Source organism: Acartia tonsa, chromosome 6, assembly GCF_053477335.1.
Source record: "Acartia tonsa isolate MP-2025a chromosome 6, ASM5347733v1, whole genome shotgun sequence".
In the NCBI taxonomy this organism is placed as follows: domain Eukaryota; kingdom Metazoa; phylum Arthropoda; class Copepoda; order Calanoida; family Acartiidae; genus Acartia; species Acartia tonsa.
The window spans coordinates 20924081-20937161 of NC_137265.1; the positions used below are offsets into that span (position 1 = coordinate 20924081).

The 13081-nt window shown below is 43.2% G+C and overlaps 1 protein-coding gene across 1 annotated transcript in view; it reads right to left on the minus strand.

The window, feature by feature from the left end:
* Positions 1-13081, minus strand: part of Mondo (MLX interacting protein mondo) — a 372455-nt gene that overhangs the window by 265667 nt on the left and 93707 nt on the right. The window lies entirely within an intron of this gene.

A 13081-nucleotide genomic window follows, 5' to 3' on the forward strand; every position in this document is an offset into this window, starting at 1 on the left:
CAAAATTGGCAGTTTCCGTTATTTGTCGTTTTTCGGCGATGGTCAAAAAAGGTATTTTTTATTTTAAAAAATAATAGTTTGTCATAAAATTTGGGTTTCTTAGCTTTAAAATTGGCCGTTAAAAAATAATAGTTTGTCATAAAATTTGGTTTTCTTAGCTTTAAAATTGGCCGTTTTACCGCCAAAATTGGCGGTTTCTGTATTTGTTGTTTTTCGGCGATGGTCAAAAAAGGTATTTTTTTATTATAAAAAATAATAGTTTGTCATAAAATTTGGTTTTCTTAGCTTTAAAATTGGCCGCTCTACAGCTGTTTTAATATTTAGCGGCTGGACGCTAAAAAGCGGATAAGGAGCGGTCTGACCGCTATGACTAGAAAAAGCAATTCTCTAAAAATACACATGAACAACCAGAAAAAAGTTTTACATCTCTATCTGTAACAGGAGCCGAGATAGAGGGGGGGTCTGTCAGGGGGTTAAGTAGGGGTTCAGAAGTTTAACTGCCTGTTTTTGCCGGTTTTGGTGCTGAAAGCGCCAATTTTTTTTTAACTGAGAATAATATCTTAATAAGTTGTAACTATATACAGTGAAAAAAGGGACAAAAAAAGATATTTTTTAGGCCTTTTCAAAAGGCAGTTTTGAAATCCTGTTATTTCTAAAAAAAAATTAAAATGCTTAGAGAATGGCTTGGAAGGTGAATTTAGGTGTTCTGCATATTTCAACTTAAACACATAAGGCCTAAGATATGATATCCCAAAAATCTTTTGTCAAAGTCTACTCTACACCTAGCGCTGGCGATTTCATTTTTCACAGGTATAAAATGCATGATTTTAGAAAACTGACTGGCGCTAGGTCTAGAGTAGACTTTGACAAACGATTTTTTGGATAAAATATCTTTGGCCTTATGTGTTTAAATTGAAATATGCAGAAAAGCTGAAAACCTGCACATTACTGAGATATTGTTAAAACCGCCGTGCTACCGTTATCTGTTGATATTTTACATGCCTGGCGCTAGGTCGCCAGTAGAGACAGAGAGCTGAAATTTTGTACATATATTTCTAGGCCCCTAAAGTAACTTTTTAGGTTAGCAGAAGATTGAAATTCGAAAAAGGGTATTTTCATGAAAAGATCTACTGGTTATATTCTTATAATGTTTTTAATTTAAATATCTGCGGAAAGTTGTCTATAATACGATGCGATAAATAACAATTCTTTCTTGTTAAAAACTATCCATAGGATAGGTATACTTATCTTAAAAAATGGAAACCTGTGTAAAAATAGGTATACCTACATATAATCATGTGATTTCAGCTATTATCTTCCAGAAAATATTTCTTAAAATACAATTATCTCCTAAGAAAAAAATAAAAGGAAATTGTATTGATTTTTATAAGAAATTATGTATACAAAAAAAGGGAAAATTAGGTACATTTATATTTTTAAAGGGAATTTTTATATTAGCATCGATTTTTTAATGTTTTACATCTTATAAGTTGTTATACATTATACGCAAAATTTGCGCAAATCGACGCAAAGTTTATATTATATACTTAATAACAAATTGACGCAATACATTTAAATCCAAATTAAAAGCTTATTTTATTCATAACATATAAAATAAAATAATCATAATGATAAAGAGACTAATATATTTTAAAAAATAAGTTAAATAATTAATATTTTCTATGTATAAAGAGAGAGTATAGAGAAGTTAAAGTATAAAAACATTAATATATTTTTCTTAAGGTTTAGTTCAGGTGTGTGGAAGAGAAAGATAGTATATACTGTATGGGGGAACTTCTTATATGGGGAAAAAGGAAAGAAAAGGAGAGAGGGGTATAATATAAGTTCAGTGAGCCGGTGTCTCGCAGAGAACCACCCGTATATATAGTCCTACTATATACAACTATACTGTTCAGGGCTGTTTCTAAACTTGACGCAGGATTCTACATTTATTTAACAAAAAATTATTATTTTTTAATACTTTAAATGAGCAAAAAATTAAATAAACCCATATATTTATGATTATATTTGGCCCGGCTTTGATATATAAGATGAAGCTACGAGCCTAACTTTTGGTTAAAAAGAAAATTTGAGACTATAGCAATATTTTTACTAATTATCTTCATTTCTAAACCTACCAGAAGCATTTTTGCATTAAAACAGCATAAAAAATATAAAAATGTCTTGTTTAATAAAATGAAATTAAAAAATAGGGTCGGCATGTTTTCTGGAGTCTGTGTATGTATGGCGTTTGGCTGGAATCCGAGCAAGTTTTATGTGAGAAAGTAGCAGAGTCTGGATAGGCTAGGTGGCCTTCAGCCAGCTATAGAGCTATACCAAGCCAGGGATGGTGGGGACATTGGGCTGTTTATAACACTGGTCGCCAAAGTTTAATAATAACCTTGACGTTAAAACTTTGGGGACTATATTAAATTTTGATCAGTTGGTTCATTTAGATGAGTGTTCAAATGTTTCAACCACTAATTATAATCTACAGAAGATGTCATTATGTGTATCATCATTTGGGATGTACATCAATTTATCTGCCATTATCTTATCCCTTTATATCCCTGAAACCAAGCTCCATATATATATAAGAGAAAAGGGGTGATCTTATGGATTTGTGTAGAGATAGAAAAGAACCCCTGAGTTACATTTTTCTCTTCCTTTTTCGGTTCTCATTTCTGTGAAAAAAACCACCCCATTTTGTCTGCAGAAAAAAAACTCTCCCCCAAAATTAAATATTATTTCCCCTCCAACGAAAATAAACCATTTTGCTGGTTGCTAAAATTTACATTATTATCTTTAACCAAATTTTTATTTATTTTTAAACAAATAGATTTATGTTTAAAAAATTATAAAAAAAAATTTCTTGCCAAAAATTACGCGAAAAATTTGCAACATTTTCAAATCTTTTATGTGCAAATTTTAGTTTTGCCGAAAGACTGGTCCTTATGGTTTAAAAAGTTTAATAAAACCCAAGAATATGATGAATATTGGAGATCAATTGGTCCACAGCCGTTCCAGATATCTTGAGAGGCAAACAACTAAACCCTTAATTGTCATAAACAACATTGTAGAATATTCTTGTCTTTTTAATTAAAGGAAAATCATTCAGATGAAAAACCTACAACCGTCCTTAGGATTTTCAATAGGTTAAAGGTTTTTTAGAATTTAATTTGTGGCTCAGACTTTTTTCTAAATCCATAATTCTTCACAGAATAAGGGTTAAGGCAATTAAAGCTAAATTCATGTAAACCCACAATTGTAACAAACATATTTCTTTAGATTGAAATTATTGGGGGTAAAGTAAAGACACTGATAGTTTGTACCACCTAATCAAGATAAAAAATCCGAATGTTTTTAAGACATTAAATTAGAAAACATGTTTTTAAAAATTTGGGAACTATTAAATTAATTTTAAATTTAATTTTCCCTTCCTCCCTGTCACAGCAAATTCAGGATCTTTGCCTGTCTTTCGGTTCCGTAGGATCTTGATAACTGCTGAACCTATATAGTTTACAGGACAGCTTCTTATAGGTCCTGAGATGGTTTATAACTATTCTGGGAAAGGCTACTACCACCCTCCAAAGAAAAGACGCTCTCCCCCCCCAAAAATTTTTTTTTTTCTATAAAAACTAAAATTGAAAATGGGACAATCGACTTTCCTGCCCACACATCTGAAGGGCCCTATAGAGGCCTGTAGGGACGTAGCCGCTAGTATTTAAATAAATGCATAATTATACATATATACAAGCTTAGCTTCCAATAAAATATATTTTTTATTGGTGAATTTCAATCTATGAATTTGTTGTTACAGAGACAGGTGAAAATTTTTTTCAAGGGAAGCTTTTCTATAATAAGTGTCGTTCCATCCGTTCGTCCGAACGTACATGACGGATAGCTTTTTTTGTTGATTTTTGCACGTTAGAATTGTCCTATCGATTTCAAATTTTGCATGGATATCCCTGTAGTAGTTAGGTACAATTTAGAAAGGCTAGCAACTCTATAATCGTTACCAGAATGACTGTACGTCCATTTTCAGCATGTTGATTTTTTCACTTTTTTAACAACAAATTTTGAAATGATCTAATTATCCGATTGATCTGATTTTGGTATATTGATTCCTGGGACAACAAAGTACAATATTATAAGCGAAGCAACTCTATAATCAATTCCTAAAAATGAAAGTATGTCCTTAAACATTATTCTGAATCAAGCAATTTTTCAACAAATTTACTTACAATTTTGCTTCGACTCTTACACATTTATATTCTGATTTTTTAGTTCTGACACTATAAAGTGTTAATGCCCTTTTGTTCTACCGTTTCAGAGCTTCGCTTTTATGGATGTTGTCATCCTTGTTCATCAACAATTCTTATTATTGTTAATTAAATAGAATTATTTTAATGAATTCATTATACAAATTAAACCTTGGATATTTGAAAAGTTTTAATTTTAAATTTTTTCGAGTTTAGTTTTATAATTATGGTGATGGTATAATATAGTTATAAACCTTCACAGGACATGGGAAGCTTTATTGTAAATTAGAAAAATATCGTTTTTAGCGAGATCCTTTGGTACACACAGGTAGACAGCCATCCTGTTACTTTTTTGAAAACTAGCGGCTACGACCCTAGAAGCCTCTAGGGGCAATTAAGGTAGGAGGAGGAAAAGTCGACCTAATCCTATTTTAAATTTGAGTTTCAATAGAGTAAAAAAAATATTTTTTTGGGGGGGAGGGGGGTGAATACATTCTCCCCAAAAATAGTTTAAAACCTTCCCAGGACCTATAAGAAGCTTCATTGTAAAGGAGAACAATATCGGTTCAGCGGTTGGCGAGATCCTTCGGGACAGACAAAAAACGCTTACTACTTTATATAATAGGATAGGATTAAAATAAAAATAAATAATTTTACACGACCCTTCTAAAGTATCAATTGAATAAATTATTACTAGGACGTTGCACCAAATTTTCATGTACTTTAATAAAATGGTGCTCGCAGCGGGCTAAAATAACGTAACTCCCTCTATCCCATACCCTCCCCTCCGACTGGATAAACGAACTGACAAATTAATGAGGCCCATATTAACAAGCTAAATTGAGACAAATTTTTCCCTGTCAATATATCCACGCATATCCTACCTCCATTATCAATCTATTGTCAAAATCCAATTATTGAAGAGGTTTCGTGGTTTTTTAACAAAGTATTTTAGAAATGTTTTTTAAAGTATCGCTTAGAAACCGATTAATATCCGCTTGATTATAACTAATTAATTTCTGACTCATATTTAAAATCAAGTATTGTATATTTTGTTAGCAAGGGGCCTTCAGCCCCTCGGGGCTCACAAACCTGGAATAATTTTTTTCAATTTACTATCCGAAGAGTGCTGTCCTTAATACGATGCGATAAATAACTATTCAAAACTGAAAGGTTGAATTTAATGTCTGGAAAAATTAATCAATTAAAATAGAACTGTTAGAAATTAAAGCTTTCATTGCTACTTTATTCATATTTTCTTCTGATTTATCTTATTGGCTGTTTTTCAATTGGGAAAACTTGTATTTAATTTATCGTATCTCAGGGCTCACAAAACTGGTTTTAATCTTGTAATTTATTATTTTAATATACGCGGAAAGCTGTCGATAATACGATGTGATAAATAGGTGTTAAACCCTTAACTACAGCCTAAGAATTTTTATGAATTTTCCATGGCACTTTCTCATATTCTTTAAAGTTCTTCGAAATAATTCATTTTAATATAAGTGGATATTATGACAGGAAAAATTGTTGCCAATTTAGCTTGCTAAGATGGGAATCGTTATTTTAGCCCGCTGCAAGTTTCACTTTATTAGAAACATGAAAATCTGGTGTAACATCCAAGTAATAATACATCCATTGAGATAGAATTTTTCAAGGAATTTTGTCTATTAGGAGAATTGATCTACCTTCCCTTGAAATAAATGAAACATCTTTGGACATATGTAAAGATTCTCTTTAAAGGAGGTAAATTAATATTTGCAAATTACCAATACAATGCTGCTCTAAAATACGGAGCCTAATTTGGCAAGCCAAGATTTAATTTTAATTCTGTATGCCTTATATGAGGTTTCTGAATTGTTTAGGTGCTTTCCTTTATAAACACTCTTATTCCGAATAAGGAGGATTTAGTTATACTGTGGTATTCGGCAACCGTGAGCCATGCCTATGGCACCCCTGATCTGGGGTTCGGTGGAGGGTCAATGGCCCTCCCCCGAGTCCTGGGGAAGGGGTCTAGTGACCCCTTCCCTACGCTTAGAATTAATGATTGAATCTGTCATGTTTATTATGGTTAACTGTATTCTTAATTCTCCCCCACCCTTTTCAGGGATGGGGGATCATTATTGCCCAAACTGACCATTGTATATGTATTATTTATGCTTTTATGTTATGATTATTTATTCCTATCCATATAATGATTGTTTGTTGTATATAGCTTCAGTATCTTTTAAACCTTCAATAAAGTGACAACTGAAAATAGATGTTGATCATTATCTAGTGAAAGCTAGAGAAGCGTAGCTTCTCTATAGTAAGGTGTCCACGTCTGTCACACTGCCGTAATCTAATTGAACTCCGGTGTCTGCCATTTATCCTCGGCGGATACCACAACTTTGGTGACAGCTGTGTGAGATTACGGCGAACCACAAGTGTAGAGCAGACGCGCATCTGAGGCTAAGGTACTCCCAGCAGTGAATCTGGCAAAACTGACGCAAGCAACCTGAATTACCCACCCTGGACAGCAAAGTTTAACTCTGCATCCGGCAGTTGTGGAAGCGAGACAGCGAAATTTGACGAATAACCGCGAGCAGCGCTGATATCTAACGGAGAATTGAGCGCCAAAAGGGCTGAAACAGGCCTGCGGACCGGCTGAAACAAGCCAAATAAGTGTAAACGGCTGGAAATAGGCCAACTTTACTGCAAGAAATAGCAGGATCCGAACCAGTGGCGCTAGCAGGACGGGACATTCCCTGCCGCCATCAGCCGGATTTGGATCAGCGGCGCTAGCAGGACGGGACATTCCCTGCCGCCGATAGGCTGAAACATGCCACATAGCTGCAAGCTGCGAGCTAACATACGAGTGTAGTGCACCAGAACAGAGAAAAACTACGTCAACTCCGAGTATCCTGAGAAGCTACAACGCAGCCACCCATCTAGAAAAACAGATATTATGTTACATTGCAGGGATTACCACCCTGGTGTGATGGCCAAACAATAGATTTATGAGCAAAGCTTGGCAAACAAATTGTTGTGTTGTGATAAATCTAAGAATAGAACAGGCTTGGATTATTGTGTATTGTGATAACAGCTAAAAATAGAACAGAGTTGGTAAACAAATCTGTTATGCAATTGTGATAAGGACAAAAATAGAAGCTAGATGTAATATAATAAAGACCCTGATATACAATCAAAACATCTCAAGCCCACAGCACAATAACAATACACCCCTTATTCCAAGGGAAAGGGAGGAGCCCCTCTCCATTGAAGGCAAATACAATCAGTGTGATATAATAGATAAGCCTAGGATTAAGAAGAAAAGGCACTATTACACCAGCACACAGTTACCCCCCTCCCTCACAGGGGGAACGGACGGAGTTACCCCCGTCCCCTCACGCGCTTCCCCCCTTCCTACCCACACTAGACTAAGTCCGTCTGTAGTGTGGGGCTAGCGATCGGACACACAGAGCGCCATTCACGGGTAGCGCAACAGAGTGCGGAAAATATCATAAATCCAACGGACGAAGCGGACCAATGAGAGAGCGAGTTGAGGGGTGAGAGCGCGTTTTCCCTGTGTGCGCGGATTTGACGGCGCGGACGCGCGTTACAAGGACAGGAGATTCCACGCACACACACACACACACACTCACACCGGAGCGGAGCTACTCCATAGCATTTAACAGGGGTATTTTTAGCAAATAAAGAATTACAAGCTTCTTTCCTTCTAGCTCTAGTGTGATAAAGGAAAACCCAATCAGTTCCTGACAGCAGTTCAGACCCTCAACATCTATCTACCTCTACCAGCCTACCCTACAACCTCGACACCTAACTAGTGATAAGTACAGCTAAGTTATATCTTTGCAACCAAACTCCCAACCTAGTGATACAAACAGTGTTGGCTGTTAGGCTAGGAAGCCTCAAGTGACAAACCATTCATTTTAGTACTGTATAACTTTGTGCCCGCCGTTGCACCGTTGACCCAATGGACCAGCATCAAGCCCCAGGAGGTGACCAAGCCCCAGGATGGCTCCAGGATGACCCTCAGCCGGCCCCAGCCGAGTACCGCAAGCTGATGCTGAGCAATCTGCCGGAGTTTAGAGGGCCGCCCAAACAATCCTGGTCGGCACATATCCGCAGACTCGAGATGTCATGGGCGGCTTACCGCGTGCCACCTCATGATTCCCTCAACCGCCGCAACGCCCTCCTACTGTCACTGGTAGGGCAAGCGGCGGAAATGGCGTCCCATCTGTTTGGCGAGGCAGGCCAAGCCTTGACCTACGAACAGGTCAAGACCGAGTGTGAATTGCTATTTCGCCCTGCTTTTGAATCCCAAACGCTTAAACAAGCGTTTAGGGATTACAAGCAACACTCGACAGAACCTATACAAGCGTACATATCAACTAAGTGCGCCTTGTATAGGGACGCCTACAACCATGAGGATCTTGAGTTGTTGGTGGACGAATTAAATCGTGGAATTCGTAACGCCAATGTAAAACGCCTCATGATGAACCATGAGATTACGAGTGTACCTGAGTACACTCGTAAGGCCATGTTCACCGTGACCATGGTTACTAAGCAACTGAAGGAAGGTGTGTGCTTAGTGGACTCGACCGACGGGCTGACTGGATCTGCCTGCATCCAGTTGCCCCAATATGACGAGTCGGAGCCAATGGAGATTGGCTCCTTGGCTCCGGGTCTCCACCAGATGGGGAAGGTCGCTCCAGATGACAAGGTTCCAGGCCGCTGCTACCGCTGCCAGGGGAGAGGCCACCGAGCTCGAGACTGCCCAACGCCTGTGGAAGTTAGCCTAGAGGAGAGACGCACCCAGCCACGCCGTGACCGTTCTGCCAAGTGTGAGCGTTGCCACTATGACGGTCACACGGCGGCCGATTGTAGAGCTGACTGGGCCCAGGTAGCCAGCCGCAGGCGCACCGCCGACAAGGGTGCCCCTCCAGGGAAGCCCAGCAGAGTGGCCCACATGGAAGGGAGCGCGCCCCCAGCACCACCACAGCAAGCAGCCGCCCCCAGAGCTGCGGACCGAGCCGATGGGATGCCGCAGTTTGGGACTGTCCCAGCTAGGATCAACGTACTGGGCGGCGCGGCTGAACCCAACCGGGTTGGCCTAGGCTTCAGTCTCAACCATCTGGGGCCAGAGCTGATACAGCCCAACAACATAGCCGAGCCAGAGGTGCTGAGGCCCCAGCCTTTTAGCCTCAACATGATGGAACCTGCCCGACTGAGCCTACCCAGCAAGAGTGGAGGGGCGCTGCCCAGCGTCCCTGAGACGGTGTATGGGGAGGCCCTGGCAACCGCCGAACGAGAGAGGCAGGAGGTGCTAGCCAGCGCCTCTGCATCGATGTATGGGACGCCACCCGGCGTCGCCACCTGGGATGATGGGGGGGTGCTATCCAGCGCCTCCCACCTGGTGCCTGGGGCGACAACCGTCGCCGCCACCGAGATACCTGGATCCTGGAACGAGCCAGCCTCCAACCTGATGTCTGGGGCGACAACCGTCGCCGCCACCGAGAGACCTGAGTCCTGGAACGAGCCAGCGGTCCCAGGGGAAGGGGTGACACCCGTCACCCCCAGTCAGCCAGCGCCACCAGCCTGCAGGGAGAGCCCAGCTACATGCCATCCAGAGCCCCCTGCCAGCCAAGGGAACCCAGCTGCTCAACATCAGGATAAGTTGAATTTGTTAAATGTGTTGTATCCAAGATATTGTAAAAACCCAGCCTTGCCTGTGCCCCCTGCACCAGAGGCTGGGGAGATTGAAATTTGGGAAAATAAGGACTTGCCTGTGCCACATGCACCTGAGTTCCTAGGGCAGGGGAGGGAAGTGAGTAAGGACGAGCCTGTGCCACATGAACTTCAGCCCCATGCCACTGGGCATGCTTTGGACAAGGGAAGGGAGCACTTAGGGCTAGGGGAGCCGACACCCAGGCAAGTGCCAGTCGCTTGCCAGTCTGTCATTGGGGAGGGTATCGGGGTGCCTCGGCCGCAGACAGATAACGCTCAATGGAAACTTGTATCTAGCCAGGAGCAGCCCAGCCGTGTCCAGTCCCAAGAAGCAGCCGTGACCAGAGCTGAAGATCCCCAGCCGCGTGTACGAGGAAGATGGTTGCCTGGAAGCCTCTCCCATTGGTGGATGGTCCTGTGGGGCCTCCTGCTGGCAGCCGTGTGGCCTACAACCAGCTACGTCCTGGTGGGGTGGGACTGTGCCAACCCCACCCATGTCACGTCTTACAATAAAGAAAAGATGTGTAACACGGAGCCCCTACACCAGGAGGTGCCCCTGGGCCATGAAGTACACGTCCTGCAGCAAGTCAAGGTGAGGGAAACCACTGGGTACAGTTGTCAGCTCGCCGTGTCCCAGTGGACGTTCAGGTGTGGGGTATGGGGTCACCTCAAGGTGACCTCGGTCCCCACCCTCATGAGGCCAACCAAGATAGACCCAGAAGCGTGCCGAGACCTGGCCAGGAACCGAGTCTACACGTTGCCAGGCAAGACCCAGCCACTGACGTTCCAGCTGAACCATCCCCTGTTCTTCACCATCGATATGGTGGGCGCCCTCGTCAACAGCCCCGAGGGGGTGGGTTGTGAGGGGGAGGACGTCCACTTCGAGGGCCAGCTATACCGCAACGAATTAGTGCTCCAGGAGCGACGGCTGCTGGTCAAGGAGGAGACCTATGTGGTGGAGGATGGACGGGTGGAGTCCCAGTCTGACCACCTGACCCTAGAGTGTCCCCATTCTGAGCTGTCCTGCATCACTGGGGAAGCAACCTACGTGTGGGACCACCTGGGAAGAGATTGCCCCTTGAGGCTGATCCGCAGCCTCCAGCCCAGCCTGGTGATGGATGCATATCTGGTTGACCATCAGGCCCAGTTTTTCATCAACATGACCAACCCCACCTCGATTGTGAACTGCGACTTCGAGGCCCATGCCACAAACCATCCAGCGTTGTTCGTGGCAGCTGACCCAGCCGCGGCTGCGCTGCCCAGAGTGTCGGCCAGGGATGTTGATGTTCCCCTTCAAGCACAGATACATGCAGGTTATATTGGGTTTACCCTGGAAACGCGCATGAAAAGCACCGCAGCAGAAGAAGTAGCGGCCAACTGCTGGAAGCTCCAGCAACTAGACCCAGCCCACCCGGTGCGTGTCCAGGGGAGCACGTTCTCGGTACTGAGGGGAGACATCCTGCTGCAGCTGACCTGCCAACGTCACAAGTACGTTGTCCGCGAACACAAGGAGTGTTGGGACAAAGTGCCAGTAGAGCCCACAGGTTTTGTAGACGCTGTGACACGGGTATACAGTGAACACGCCACCAAGATTCCCTGCTCCTCCACCTACCCCCTGACTGTGCACGCGGAGGAAGGCTGGATAGAGTTAACCCCCGCTCCCAAGAAGAGGCCACCCCCGCTGGATACGCCTAAGCAGTTGTTGACAGAACCCTTAGATGACTTCAGTTCAGGTGGCTTGTATTCGCAGGCTGAGTTGAACGACTGGCAACAACTGCTGGCGTTCCCAGCATACAAGAGTGCCATGCTGACCGGCCTATCCTATGGCTCCTGCGTTCAGCAAGGCAGCTGTTCGGCCACAGGAGACCATGGGATAGTGTCCTACAACATTGACCGACTGGCGGAGGAAGGAGAGGCAGCCCTGGATGTCTGGGCTGGATTTAGACAAGCCATCCACGAGTGGGGAGATGGCGCAGCCATACTGTGTTTGCTGTTGCTGATCCTCAAACTGCTGGGGGACCTAACCATCATTTCCCTGGCAGCAGCACAGGGAGGAGTCCGGGCAGCCCTGAATGCGATATCACAAGTGTTCCTGTACCATCCAGCTTTATATAGGAAAGCGCTGGCTAGAGCCAGGCTCAACCATGCCAAGTCCCGGGACTTTTCAGTGGACTGGGATGCCATTCCCATCGGCAGGGAAGCAGCCGAGGAAATGGTGTCTATGAAATCAACTGACAGCGGGCATGACCGCCCAGGTAGGCCAGGACCGCCCTCTGGCAGGCCCCGCGGCCCCTCAGGAGGACAGGCCGCTGCTCAGACGATCAACCTGGCAGCCAGTGCCCCAGCCGCTGCCAACAACAACCAGCAGGCCCCACTGCTGACTGCTCCAGCAACAACTGTGCCACCAGCAAACCTGATACCTGCCGGCGCTGACCAACGTGTCCAACCCAAGCCAGCCTCTGCCTTCTATCCCACATTGGGAGCCCATCAACCCTAAGAAGATACTCACCACTAGGATTCCATTGAATCATTATCGTTTGTATATATATTTTAGCCCTAAGGAGCGGACCGAAGGCCTCAACCACTGTCGGAAGTCTGGTAGGGAAACCACCTCCCAGCCTTCCGAGGGGAGAGTTGTGGTATTCGGCAACCGTGAGCCATGCCTATGGCACCCCTGATCTGGGGTTCGGTGGAGGGTCAATGGCCCTCCCCCGAGTCCTGGGGAAGGGGTCTAGTGACCCCCTCCCTACGCTTAGAATTAATGATTGAATCTGTCATGTTTATTATGGTTAACTGTATTCTTAATTCTCCCCCACCCTTTTCAGGGATGGGGGATCATTATTGCCCAAACTGACCATTGTATATGTATTATTTATGCTTTTATGTTATGATTATTTATTCCTATCCATATAATGATTGTTTGTTGTATATAGCTTCAGTATCTTTTAAACCTTCAATAAAGTGACAACTGAAAATAGATGTTGATCATTATCTAGTGAAAGCTAGAGAAGCGTAGCTTCTCTATAGTAAGGTGTCCACGTCTGTCACACTGCCGTAATCTAATTGAACTCCGGTGTCTGCCATTTATC